At 43.1% G+C, this 12,476-nt stretch overlaps 1 protein-coding gene across 1 annotated transcript in view; it reads left to right on the forward strand.

Moving 5' to 3' along the window:
* The first annotated feature begins 10,039 nt into the window (after positions 1 to 10,039).
* Positions 10,040 to 12,476, forward strand: part of CLNK (cytokine dependent hematopoietic cell linker) — a 217,716-nt gene continuing 215,279 nt past the window's right edge. The window contains exon 1 of the mRNA XM_084798064.1: positions 10,040 to 10,063. The gene's annotated coding sequence lies outside the window, so the exon portion shown is untranslated. The remainder of the gene's footprint in view (positions 10,064 to 12,476) is intronic.

The raw sequence follows: 12,476 nt of genomic DNA on the forward strand, positions 1-12,476 counted from the left end.
CTTACCCCATCCTCCACCCCTCACTTTTCATGTTGACAGTAAAAAAAAAAAAAAAACCGAGAACTAAACAGGCAGCCACATCACCAATGAAAGCTCTTCCTGTGACCTCTGTCACCTCTGCTGATGGGCAGGGATCACTTCCTGGGAAGTTATGGGAAAAGCTGCCTTCTGTTGCCTTAGTTTGACCTTGGGCAGCCCCAGTACCAAAGCCCTCATTAAAAGCAAGCTTTACGCCTTCAATGGCCAGAGCCCTCGCCTATAGAGAGAGCTTCCAGCCACCACTGGGTGTAACCAATTCCTGCAGCCAAAGGCTGGGCCTCTGCAGCCAGGCGAGGACACATTCTCCAGGCTCATTTACTGCCAGAGTGCTGCCCAGGACTCCAGACATTTTAGGGGAAAATATTTCTCAGCCTAAAGGGTGCATTTTATGCTTTAATCAAAATAACTGCTTTTTTTTTTTCCATTGCTGCAGTTAAAAGGCACCCTGTGAAGAGGGAATCCTGGGAGAAAGGAATGAGAAGCTCAGGAATGTTCTCTCTGGGACACTACCTCACTGTGGGAAGAAAAACAGTGACATCAAACCATGTTGAATAAAAGAGTTATTTTTTTTCCCCTTCAAGAGAAAATAGCCAGCTCACCAAACAAAAAGAGCTCTTCAAATTTTTAGGGACCTCTAATTACAACAAATACACTTGACTGCAAACAGACAGCTGCCCTAATATTTACAAGCCCTAGTTGCTTAGAAAGTGCTAGTTCTTCAGTAGGATGCTTTTGGAAACTTGGAATTGATTCGTGTTTGTCTGTGATGTTGAAAGTCTGGGGACTCCTAATAGGCAAATTAATTCAAGTTAGTAGCCATTGAAAAGAGACCCATTTTTTCTTTTTCATTTCTAGGTCTGCTGTTTTATTGGCTTGGTTATCTTACTCAAACCTTCACCTATCTGCACTCGAGTTTTTCATAAGCACAGTTTCCCAAAATTGCCTGACTTGAAGGCCAGGTTGAAGGAGGTAAGCATGCATTTTTTAAGGTGCCTGAAGCTGCATGGCTGGAGTAATGCCTTCGTATATTTTCACCTCCAGACCCTTCCCTTTATAGCAGAATGTAGGATGGGCTCAGGACAATAACTTTAAAACCTACAGAAGAAGTCATGAAGATGGAGAAGGTTAGTGTGGAGAAGAAAAGGCTAAAGGGGTCATGAAAACATCTTCAAATAAGTGAAGTGGGAAACTTACAGATAGCAGGGTTATGAAAGAGAACAGGAACCGGCAATTACAGGAAGGTGGGTTTTAGTTTAGAATGGGTTTGGCATGGAGTAAGAATCGAATGTGCTCTGTGAAGTCGGACAGGTCTGAGTTCTTTTATGAGTTATTTTATGAGTTTGGGAATTTTGTTTACTTCCTGGGCTTTGATTTGGTTTCTGGGGAGGAAAATGGAGCCAATTATAATTCTGAGAGTCAATTGGTGAGATGAACAATAACTGCTTAGTGGTATAAAACATTCCACTCTGGCTCATAACAAGAAAATGGACTGCAACATGAGGCTGTAGAAGGGACAGTGTGATCACAGTAATGGCTATGCAAATTTCCTAGCAAGAACAGAAATATAAGAGAAGTGGGGTTAATGATGTCTGGGCTTTAGGGGAAAGTGTGCACATATAGGAATCGTAGTTATTGTGGTCCTGAATGAGTTCTGCTGTCAACAGTTTTTCTCCCAGGTTTCCACATCCACTTCCCATTTCTCTGCCTCCTGCTTCCTGGCCACCACCAATCTTTCTGTCTCTCTGGATTTGCATGGTCCTTATAAATGGAGTCACACACTACACTACATGGACTTTTCTAGATTAGGCTAACGGAAGGAGGATGATCTACCCTAAAGATGGGTGGCACCACTGCAGTCCTATACTGAATAAAAAGGAGCGAGCATGCCTGTGCTCTCATGCCCTTACCCCCACCTCTGCTCTCGCTCTCCCTCAGTCTTTCTCCTCTCCCTTCCTGGCTTCAGCCAGCTCTTGTTCTTCTGGCCATGTTTTCCCATCATAATGTCATTAGCTAAAACAAACCCTCTCTGGGCAGACCCCGTACCCAACAGCCGATGACCAACATGAAACAAACTCAATGATACTTTTGGAGCTACTCTTTCTTTCTTTCTTTCTTTCTTTCTTTCTTTCTCCTCTTTCTCCTCCTCCTTCTTTTCTTCTTCCACCTCCTCTTGCTCCTTGTGCTCCTCATCTTCCTCTTTCTTGTTTTTTTTTCTAACTTTACAGGTCCTTTAAGTATATATTATGGTTCCTGATTTTGTGGCTTCTCGGGATTTCTGCATATATGAACATTTGTGTCTCTGCATCTATATGTGTTTCTTGTGCTTTTTCTTTGGCTCTTTTGTTTGTTGTTTGTTTCTTTCTTTGTTTTGCTCTATTCTATTCCATTTTGTTAGTTATATGTTCTCTTTTTCCCATTATTATTTTTTAGATGCCTACTTTCTAATGACAGAGAAACAAAGGGTATAGATTTGCATAGGATGGAAGATGGGGAGGGTCTGGGAGGAGTTGTGGGAAGGGAAACCATAATAGAATCGATTGTATAGGGGGAAATCTATCTTCAATAAAACATAGAAAAATAGAGGATGCGAAGAAAGGGGAACACTCCTCCATTGCTGGTGGGAGTGCAAACTTGTACAACCACTTTGGAAATAAATCTGGTGGTTTCTCAGAAAAATTGGAGTAGTTCTACTTCAAGATCCAGCTATATCACTTGTGGGCATATACCCGAAAGATTATCTACCATACAACAAGGACATTTGCTCAACTGTGTTCATAGCAGCCTTACTCATAATAGCCAGAATCTGGAAACAACCTAGATGTCCCTCAGTCAAAGAATGAATAATGAAACTGTGGTACATTTACATAATGGAATGTATTCTGCTATTAAAAACAAGACAATCGTGAAATTTACAGGCAAATGGATGGAACTAGAGACAATCATCCTGAGTGAGGTAACCCAGACCCAGAAAGACACGCATGGTATATACTCACTTATAAGTGGATATTAGCCCAGCATAGATATCCTCTGAAAGACTCCACCCAGCAGGGGATTGGAACAGATACTTAGACTCAAAGCCAGATGCTTGGTTAAGACCTCCAAGTTGTATGGAAGAGCTAGGGGATTGAAGGGGGCTGTTCAGAAGCTCCATAAGGAGTCTATCAAGGCTGGTGGATACAGACCGAGGGGGGGGTCTGCACAAACTGGTGCACCCACCAAGGACATTGCAAGCAGAGAACCTAGACCCCCCTGCTCAGATGTAGCCAATGGACAACTCATTCTCCACATGGAAAAGGGGAGGGGGTGCAGGGGACTTCCTCTGACATGAGCTCCGGTGTCCATGATTTGATTGCTGTCCCTTGGTGGAGAGGCCGCATGGGAACACAGAGGAAGGGGATGCAGGCTACCCAAATGAGACCTGATAGGCTGTGCTCAGATGGTGGGGGAGGAGGACCCTGCAGGTCAGAGGTCTAGGGGAGGGAAATAGGGTGGAAGAGGGAGGGAGGGTGGGAACAGGAAGAGAAGAGTGAGGGGATTACAATCAAGGTGTAATGTAAAGAAATTATAATAATAAAATATGTGTTTAAAAAAATAAATGAACCCCATCTTCTTTAAGTTGCTTTTGTCAGGTGCTTGGTATAATAACAAACAGAACCAACACAGACATTTTGGAATACTCCTCACTGTACAGCTTGTTCCTGCTCTTGCTGCTATCCTTGGAAGGAAAATGCATCTTAAGTTTTTGGTTTTGTTTTTTTTTTTTTTTTTTTTTTTTTTTTTTGGTAAATACACTTGTGTTCTTCATTCAACTCACTGCTCTCTGTTTGTGATGCCGCCCCAGGGCCACATAGTCCTGAGGACCGCAGGACTGGCATAAAATTTGAAATCAAAGCTCTGGATTCCCCTTGTAGTCATTTACAGAACTGTCCCCAGTCATCAGAGCCCTTTGCTTGTGACTGTGAATATCACAATCAGCTTGCATCTCTCCTCAAAAGAAATCATGTGGCTTTGTGATTGAGCTGTATTGAATCCATAGATAATTTCAGAAGCGTTCTTGTCCTAACAATGCTGAGTATCCTGTTGCATGGACAGAGGAGTGCTTTCCCCTCTTTTGGATTCCTCTGTGATTTCTTATTCTAACTAGCTTATAAAGTAACAGGTTCCTATGTAGTATTTATTTATGAACATATTTAATACTGGTTGACCCCCCTCCCCCATTTCCCGTTAGTCCTCCCTGCCCCTCCCCCCACACCATTTCCCCTATTATGCTGCTCATTTCTGGTGTTCTTCTCTTCTGCTCTTTTCTAGTCTCTTGCCCACCTTGATCCCTAATTTCTCTCAACAATGTCCCAGTTACCAACCTGGCACTCCTGCTAAATGTATCCTTAATATTTGTGTTATTGTCACTACTGTGGACAGCGGAATTGCCTTCTTAGTTTTCTGGTGCCTCCCTGCTAGTGTACAGAGACAGGCCCCATTCTTATACAATGATCTTGTGTCAGTAGGAACACAACCATGTGTGTGTGAATATTGTAAAACAGGTACATTTTCAGAAGGCCTCGCATTATATTTTTATCTCCTGAAATTGTTGGCAAGGGTGGCATGGTAAGCCTATTTTAATCAGAAAAATTTATCTTGAATTTATTGTTCTTTTTTGAAACACATTGCCGAAACAGATAGGAAGCTGAGTGGCAGTTGGGGAGAGACAGGTGAGACTACACACCCCGGCTGAGGACCTGGAAACAAGACCTTTCCCTGTTCTGCAAGCCCCTGCCAGACACTCCGGTGCTATGTCATCTTTATGTCCTTAAATAAGAGGCCATTGAGGATTGGAACACTTTTATTAATTAGCAAGCTGGAACCGTAAGTAAACAAATGTTAAGTCTTTGGAACTGTTGTTCAGATTGCAATGAAACCTGAAGAAACCAGCCACTGCTTCCATCTCTGCTTCTTGTTTTACACGGTTTGGATATTTCTTCCCCCCAAACCACTTCTGCTCTTGTTCCCAAGGGACCTAATTCCATTTTCAATTTTAACACCATTCTCATTTTCAGAATCACTGGCACAGCGCACAGAAACCGAAATCAGGGCCACTGACTAATCCCGAAACTATAATGGTCCAGAACATGCTCCTCCACAAATGACAGAGGCACACAAACGCACAGCCTGCCTTTCGGCCCCTTTGCCTTGGCCTGACCACCGGTTTGTGTATCCGTTTTCCCACATGCCATACAAAAGGGGCTAGGACCTTCCTGATGCGTCCCTCGAGCTCAGGGTGAGGTAGGTTCGCTCATACTAGATATTGAGAAAAATTTTCCCAAATGAATGTTCAAGAAACTTCCCTTTCAGTCTCTCTTCTTCCCTCTCAGTCCTCGGACAGCTTTACAAAGAGAGCTGCCTCAGAGTGCTTTCCCCAAGTATCTCTTGTGACATTTCTCCTGGGAAATAATTCTACCAAAAGTCAACAGAGTAACTGAGCACCTGCTGAGTGGGAGGCTCTGGCAGATGTTGTGAGCCATGTGGAGAACAAAGCTTTTGATCCGGCCAGGGATATAATTTAGGTAACAAACAGCAGCACAGCAGTGGACCAAGCCTTACGGATGCCAGGAGTGGTGCTTTGATGAAAGTAACTCATTTCCATGGAACAAATCCACTTGTCAGCACCTGTGTTGTCTTCTTCCACAAAAGTGAGCTAAACAACTGGTTCAAGGTCATCATCTAACCAAAGTGACACTAATATCTGGGCTGCCTGATACCAGAGTCTGGACAGGTGACACACCACAGTTTGCTGCATGGGTCCATGGGTTCCATTGTATTAAATCCAACAAATCTTGAATTAAAAAAATTACAAGAAAATACAATTTTTCCCAGTTATTCCTTAAGCAATGCAGTATCATGGTTTGTTCATAGCATCTACATTACAAGTATCATATATAATTTAAAGTATATGCAAAGGTGTGTGTAAGTAGTATTAACTATTATGCCATTTGGAGTAAGGGGTGGAATACAACCCAGCTTGGTTTGGCAGGGGGCGGGGAGGGTAGGCCTTAGAACACTTTGTGGATAATGGAATACACCTAAAAGGTTACAGAAGAATGCTTAGATAAAATCTATCACTCTTTCCAGCATTGTAGGGGGTACTTTAGGCTGGAATGGTCATTTATGGATGCATAGCAATGGTAGATTTGAGTTAGCTATCAAAAGCTGAGCCTGACTTTAAACCAACAATAAGCATCTCTAAGCCTGAATGACACTTTAGAGGCAGGTGGGCCTCCAGCCATTCTGAGCGAGGTGCTGGGGAGTGGCAGCTCATGTGCTTTTCTGAACAGCCAGGATCAAACACGACAAACAGTTTGCTCTCGTGAGCCTCTTATAATGAGCCAGTTTTGACATAAGGAGACCTGTCAGGTGAGAATAAAACAGCAGCGTAATGAGATAGAGAGGGGCCAAGGGGCTGCTGCTATTTATTTAATGCCTCCAGGAAATGGACTGAGAAAGCACACTTTACCAACTACACCAAGAAAGGAACCGTGGCAGTACTGAGAAATCCAGGGATGAGCTAGTTGCAGAAAAAGGCAACAGAAAACTCTACATCCCCGAGACAAAGCAGTCTTACTAGAAATAATGGCAAAAAGGAGATGTTTCTGTCAGAAGTGAAGCATGTGAGGGTGTGAGCCTCAGGAGGTGACCCTAACAGGGACTACGAAGTCATAAAAACCACAGCCTGGCACGCTACCTTCTGCTGCTCAGGCCTCTGCTGCTCAGACATTTTCCTGTGTGATGTCTGATACACAGGCAAGGCAGAGGCCCTCCATCTCATAAAGAGTACTCTATCTAAATGCTGCTTGGAAAAGGGAGAGGATGAGAGATACCCAAGTGGGCATATGTTGGAGGCGTAGCCTCTTGGGTCTAGATGTTAGAGAAACTAAAGAAAAGGGATCAGCCATGGTGTTGGTTGCCAACCTGGCAAACTAAACCTCTGCTCCTGCGGTAATCAAATATCGGAGGAGAATACACACAAATATGGCATGTGATGCATGCACTTCCTATGTCAAATGTCTTTTTATTCTGTGAATAGCATGGAAGGGGTGATGTTTAAATTTTTTTAAGTATTTTGTGACTACAACAATTGTAGGGAGTCAAGGAAACAGCAAAGTACCAGGGGCGTTGGCATCACTGTAGACGCCAGCAGGTAAGGAAATTTGCAGAAAATGTTATTTTGATGCTAGCAGACAGCCTCAGAGTACCTGGTGTATGTATGGCTCCCTGAGGTCGGCACGCTTTTCCTGAATTATCTCAGTGAATCATAAACATCAGGTGGGTCTTCATTTCACAGCTACAGCACCTAAGACGAGGAAACGATGACAGAGATGGGCCGTTTCACCATGGGTACCGTCAAGAACGACATCTTAGCTTTGTCTAATTAACAACCTAACTTTTACTTTTGTATATCATGTCACACCTAATATTTACATCTAAGTTGCTTAAAACAGAGTTTATTAAAAAAAAATCCTAGTAATTTTCTGCAGTGGATTTACTAATGTCTATATAATGCCTGAAGTGGACACCTCTGTTTACAGGCTTGTAGAGAAAGAGGATAGACAGCAGGTCAGTTGAGATATAGGAAACAACCCTCCACTACTGTAGGCCTTACACAACTGAGGCGGGTCCTGGTGTTATTGGATAATAGGTATAAATAATAATGGTAGGCACAAAGTCAAATTCAGACATTTTAGGTAAAGACAGGGTTTTTACATATATGGTTACCTTTTTAATGATCCTTAGCATCCTCTAAACACACAGGGAAAGATGGTGGAGTAAGTTCTCATTCTTCTAGCTCAATCCATTTATCCACAAATTTCGGGAATTCCTTGTTTCTAATAGCTGAGTAGTATTCCATAGTGTATATGTACCACAGTTTTTTTATCCATTCTTCTACTGATGGACACTTAGGCTGTTTCCATGTTCTGGCTATTATGAATAAGGCTGCTATGAACATGGTTGAGCAAATTTTCTTGTTGTGTGCTGGAGCATCTTCTGGGTATATTCCAAGGAGTAGAATAGCTGGATCTTGAGGAAGCCCTATTCCCATTTTTCTGAGATAGCACCAGATAGATTTCCAAAGTGGCTGTACTAGTTTGCATTCTGATGCCTCACCTTTGACCATGTCCCCTGGAGGGGGAGACCTGGTGGCACTCAGAGGAAGGACAGCAGGTTACCAAGAAGAGACTTGATACCCTATGAGCATATACAGGGGGAGGTAATCCCCCTCAGGAACAGTCATAGGGGAGGGGAATAAGGGGAAAATGGGAGGGAGGGAAGAATGGGAGGATACAAGGGATGGGATAACCATTGAGATGTAACAAGAATAAATTAATAAAGGAAAAAAAATCACTAATAAAAAAAAAGTTCTCATTCTTCACTCTTCAGTGTTTTCGGATCCTGAACCTCCCGGATGTAAGCCACACCAAGCTCAGGTAGCCTTCTCCAAGCTTGAAGATGCTTCATTGCCCATCTCGGAATTCCCCATCTGGTTATCAGTGCAGCTACCAGGAAAGGCAGCCTGATTTTCCATTTTAGTGCTCGCTGAAAATCCCCCATTTGTTTCCTAAGAAAACCAAACTTCCTCCTGGACGAGCGACAGCAGTAAGCATCATGCATAAGAGAGGCTGCGCTACAGCAAGGCCACTTCTGGTTTCCAAAGATGGTAGACATAAGAAACACATTGGTTACATCCGCCACACATCAGAGAAGCCATACAGAGAGTGCCAGGCAGCTCTGTCATGGTGTCTTAGTTTTTATTGCTGCAAATAGACACCATGACCATGGCAACTCTGATAAAGGAAATCATTCCATTGAGGCTGGTTTACAGTTCAGGGCTTTAGTCCACTATCATCATGGCAGGAAGCGTGGTGGCAGGCAGGCCGACATGGTGCTGGGGAAGGAGATGAGAGTTCTGCATCTGGATCTGCAGGCAGCAGGAAGAACAGGGGAGGCGTGGGGAGAGGGGAAGGGTGCCACTAGGCCTGGCTTGAGCTTCTGAAATCTCCACGCTTGCCCCCAAGTGACTCACTTCCCCCAACAAGGTCACACCTCCAATCTTGCCACGTCTTATGAGCCTATGGGGCCTGTTTTCATTCAAACAGCCACAAATGGCAACAACGTCTACTCATCGGCATGAGTTTTAGCGTGAGACACAAAGGCCAGGAAACAGCATCTCCTCCTAAATCTTTTGTGACTTAAAGTTATACCTCCCCATATATATCATCTGTTTCCTTGTTTGGTGCATTTGATGGAGCTCCTACCACTTACCCATACTCAAAATACATCTTACCAAAGATAAGTGACACAACATTTTATTTTGTATACCAGTCTCAGACAACATCAGTTGTGGGGAACTTTCTAACTAAGGTGATTATTCAATTGAACAGGGACCCAATTTTGGATGCCTACCTTTTCAGTTAGAGGCTAGAGAAAGAAACCTGAACTGTGACTTAAGATGGGTGGCCTTAAAATTGTCTGAGAGATTACATTAAAAGGTCATTTGAAAAATGGGATATCTGGCCTTAAACTATTCCATGATTCTGCCTCTCAGCTCTGTCTCCAGGGTCTATTTCCATATACCTCTGTCCTTCTCCCCATCTTACCAGCCATAGCTCATCACCATTTATCATCTTCATTAATCAATAACTATATGTAAAGACGATTTTCTCTCTATTCTTATTTTCAACTCTTTTTACTTTACAGTAATAGGCCCGACAAGTGCTCATAGCAACAATCTAGCTCTGGTTGAGTAACAGTATCAAGTCTTCAATGTAAAGACATGCCTCCAGGTAGAATCAGGCCACATACTGACAGTTTAACACAAGACAGCTCACTGAGGCTGATGGAACACAGAGGTGATGCCTGATGAGGTGTCAGTAGACTGAGTGAGGACCAAATAGTGAAAGGAGGAAGAGATGCAGCTAACAAAGAACAGAAGGCCATGGAAACACGAAGAGCCAATTCTGATTGCTGCAGAAAGGTATTGCAGACCCAGGTTTTAAACCTTTGTTTGATGTCATTGTTTAAAACAAATCGTGAGTGTAAACTGGAATCTACCCTGTGCGTCTGTGATACAAATATAAAAGGTCCAGTGTAGCTGGGTTCAGATTCCCAGAAGCAGGCAAAAGCTGATGTCACACAAAACACTCAAAATGTCAGCACAGACTAGAGGTGTTTGGTCAGTTTTTTACTAGGAATGCTGGGATACCATTGGCAAGATATAGAAAACAAGTTACCGTTGAAGAAAGAAACTGGAGGCAAAAAGAAAATGGGAAAACTTCAAGACGATGAAACGAGCCCAGGAGAAATGCACTCATTACCTGGAGAGTGGCCGTTTCCATTTTATATGTTGGGATCCCAGGTGGCAACTGAGAATTTCAGTCATTATCCAACTAGGATTAGAATCCGGGCATCTACACTGACTGCCGGGCTAATACACTTTCATCTTTGGATCGAGTCTTCTAAACAGAGCCTATTGAAAGTTGCTTTAATTGTCATTTTGTTAGAAGGTTAATGCCAACTTACTAAAAATAGCCTGTGAAGGAAGCAGGTAAGACATAAAGGGAAAATGCATTTCTAACTGTACACTCTCTCCTTTCATTTGAGCCTCTTCTCAGGAGCTGTGTTAACACAGTGACTTGATACCTTTGCTGCAGCATGTGGGGTGTGTGTGTGTGTGTGTGTGTGTGTGTGTGTGTGTGTGTGTGTGTGTGTGCGTGCGCGCGTCTGGTGGTCTCCTTTGTCCTGAAAGGGAGTCCTTTCCATTCTAGTCTTCTGTTCTTTTTTTTAAAGATTTATTATTTATACATTATTCTGCCCACACATGTGCCTGTCCACCACAAGAAGGCACCGGATCTCATTACAAGTGGTTGTAAGCCACCATGTGGGTGCTGGGAATTGAACTCGGGACCTTCAGAAGAGCAGCCAGTGTTCTTAACCTCTGAGCCATCTCTCCAGCCCTAGTCTTCTGTTCTAACTCTGTGCTTTAAGACTTTCTTACCCAGCAAGCCAATACTATTAATGACACATCACAAGTATCTCCTTGCTACTTACAAGCTTGCTTTGTTTCAGTTTACTCCAGTTCTGAGTTAACTACATTTCCATGTTTGCCCTTTGAGAGCTGTTTACAGAGCCTGAGTCTGAGAGGCTTCATTATAGTCAACTCTTATTTGTTTCACAAACAGATTCTCCCTGCCCATCTGGTACCAGAAAACAAAGGGGTTTTTAAATACCCAGTTACTCCTCAGCCTATAGGAGTTTCTTGTCTTGTTGGCAAGACCAATAATTACTAGAACACACACACACACACAAACACACACACACACACACACACACACACACACCCCACAACCTTGGTTTGTGAGATGCTACAGAACTGTAAAGAAACAGAGAGAAAAACACAGGCTGAGAGAAAGTCATTTTCAGAGGTTTTCAATTTACTATACCCAAAACATAGATTAAAATGATTGATCTTGGTTTTTTTTTTTTAATTTTTCTTTATTCCTGAGATTCTTATACTTGTATACAATGAAATATGATCATTTATACCTCCCATTTTCTCACTGCCAGCTTCTTGAACACCCCACCCAACAGGTCCCCCCTCCCAACTCTATGTCAGTATGAAAGAGAGTTTGGGCAGGATGAGTTCATTTGCATAGTGTCTTCACATTATAATCATATAATTGCCTTTCTCCTGAAGCCACAAAGAGCCATTGAAAGTTTAAAATTAGAATTTATTTAATTGGTTTCTGTTTCTCTCTCCAGCTTTTCTCCTTGCTTGGCCCCACACTCTTGCACTTACCAGGGCCTTGCTTGCTCACAAACCACATGCACACTCCTATCTCTCTGGAACAAGTGGGGGTAGTGAGGTCACTAAGCTATGACTCCTAGGGAACCAGAGGTCAGCATACATCATAATCAGCATCTCTATCACCATAGCAACCACTCCATTTGTTGAACACTTAGGGAAAATGTTGAGGGTGTAGCACAGTATGTGTGTGTTTCAGCAGCCTTCTGTGTAAAGCTCCACATCTACTCTATGAAGTAGGAATTGTTCTGTTTCACAGACAAGCACTGGAGTCCTCAGAGGATCCTGACAATTGGTCAAGGTTGCCTAGTTGGCTAATGTCTGTTTCTCCTGAAGGCCAAAACATTAGTCTGGGGACCTGGGGAGGATGCTGGAATAAACAGAAATGTATTGACGCATTGAAGCCAACCTAATAGTGAGACTACTGTGAGGTTCTGCAGTGCTAGAGTCCTCCTTCTCAACTCAATTTTAAACATTCCGGCTGTGAGAAAAAGGGGACTGCATGTGTTGAGTCTACATAAGATGGTCAAAAAAGCTGAAGTCTGATGCCAGCCAGGCATAGCAGCAGCAGCAGCAGCAGCAGTAG

Source organism: Acomys minous (genome assembly GCF_964271855.1).
Source record: "Acomys minous genome assembly, chromosome: 10".
Classification (NCBI taxonomy): domain Eukaryota; kingdom Metazoa; phylum Chordata; class Mammalia; order Rodentia; family Muridae; genus Acomys; species Acomys minous.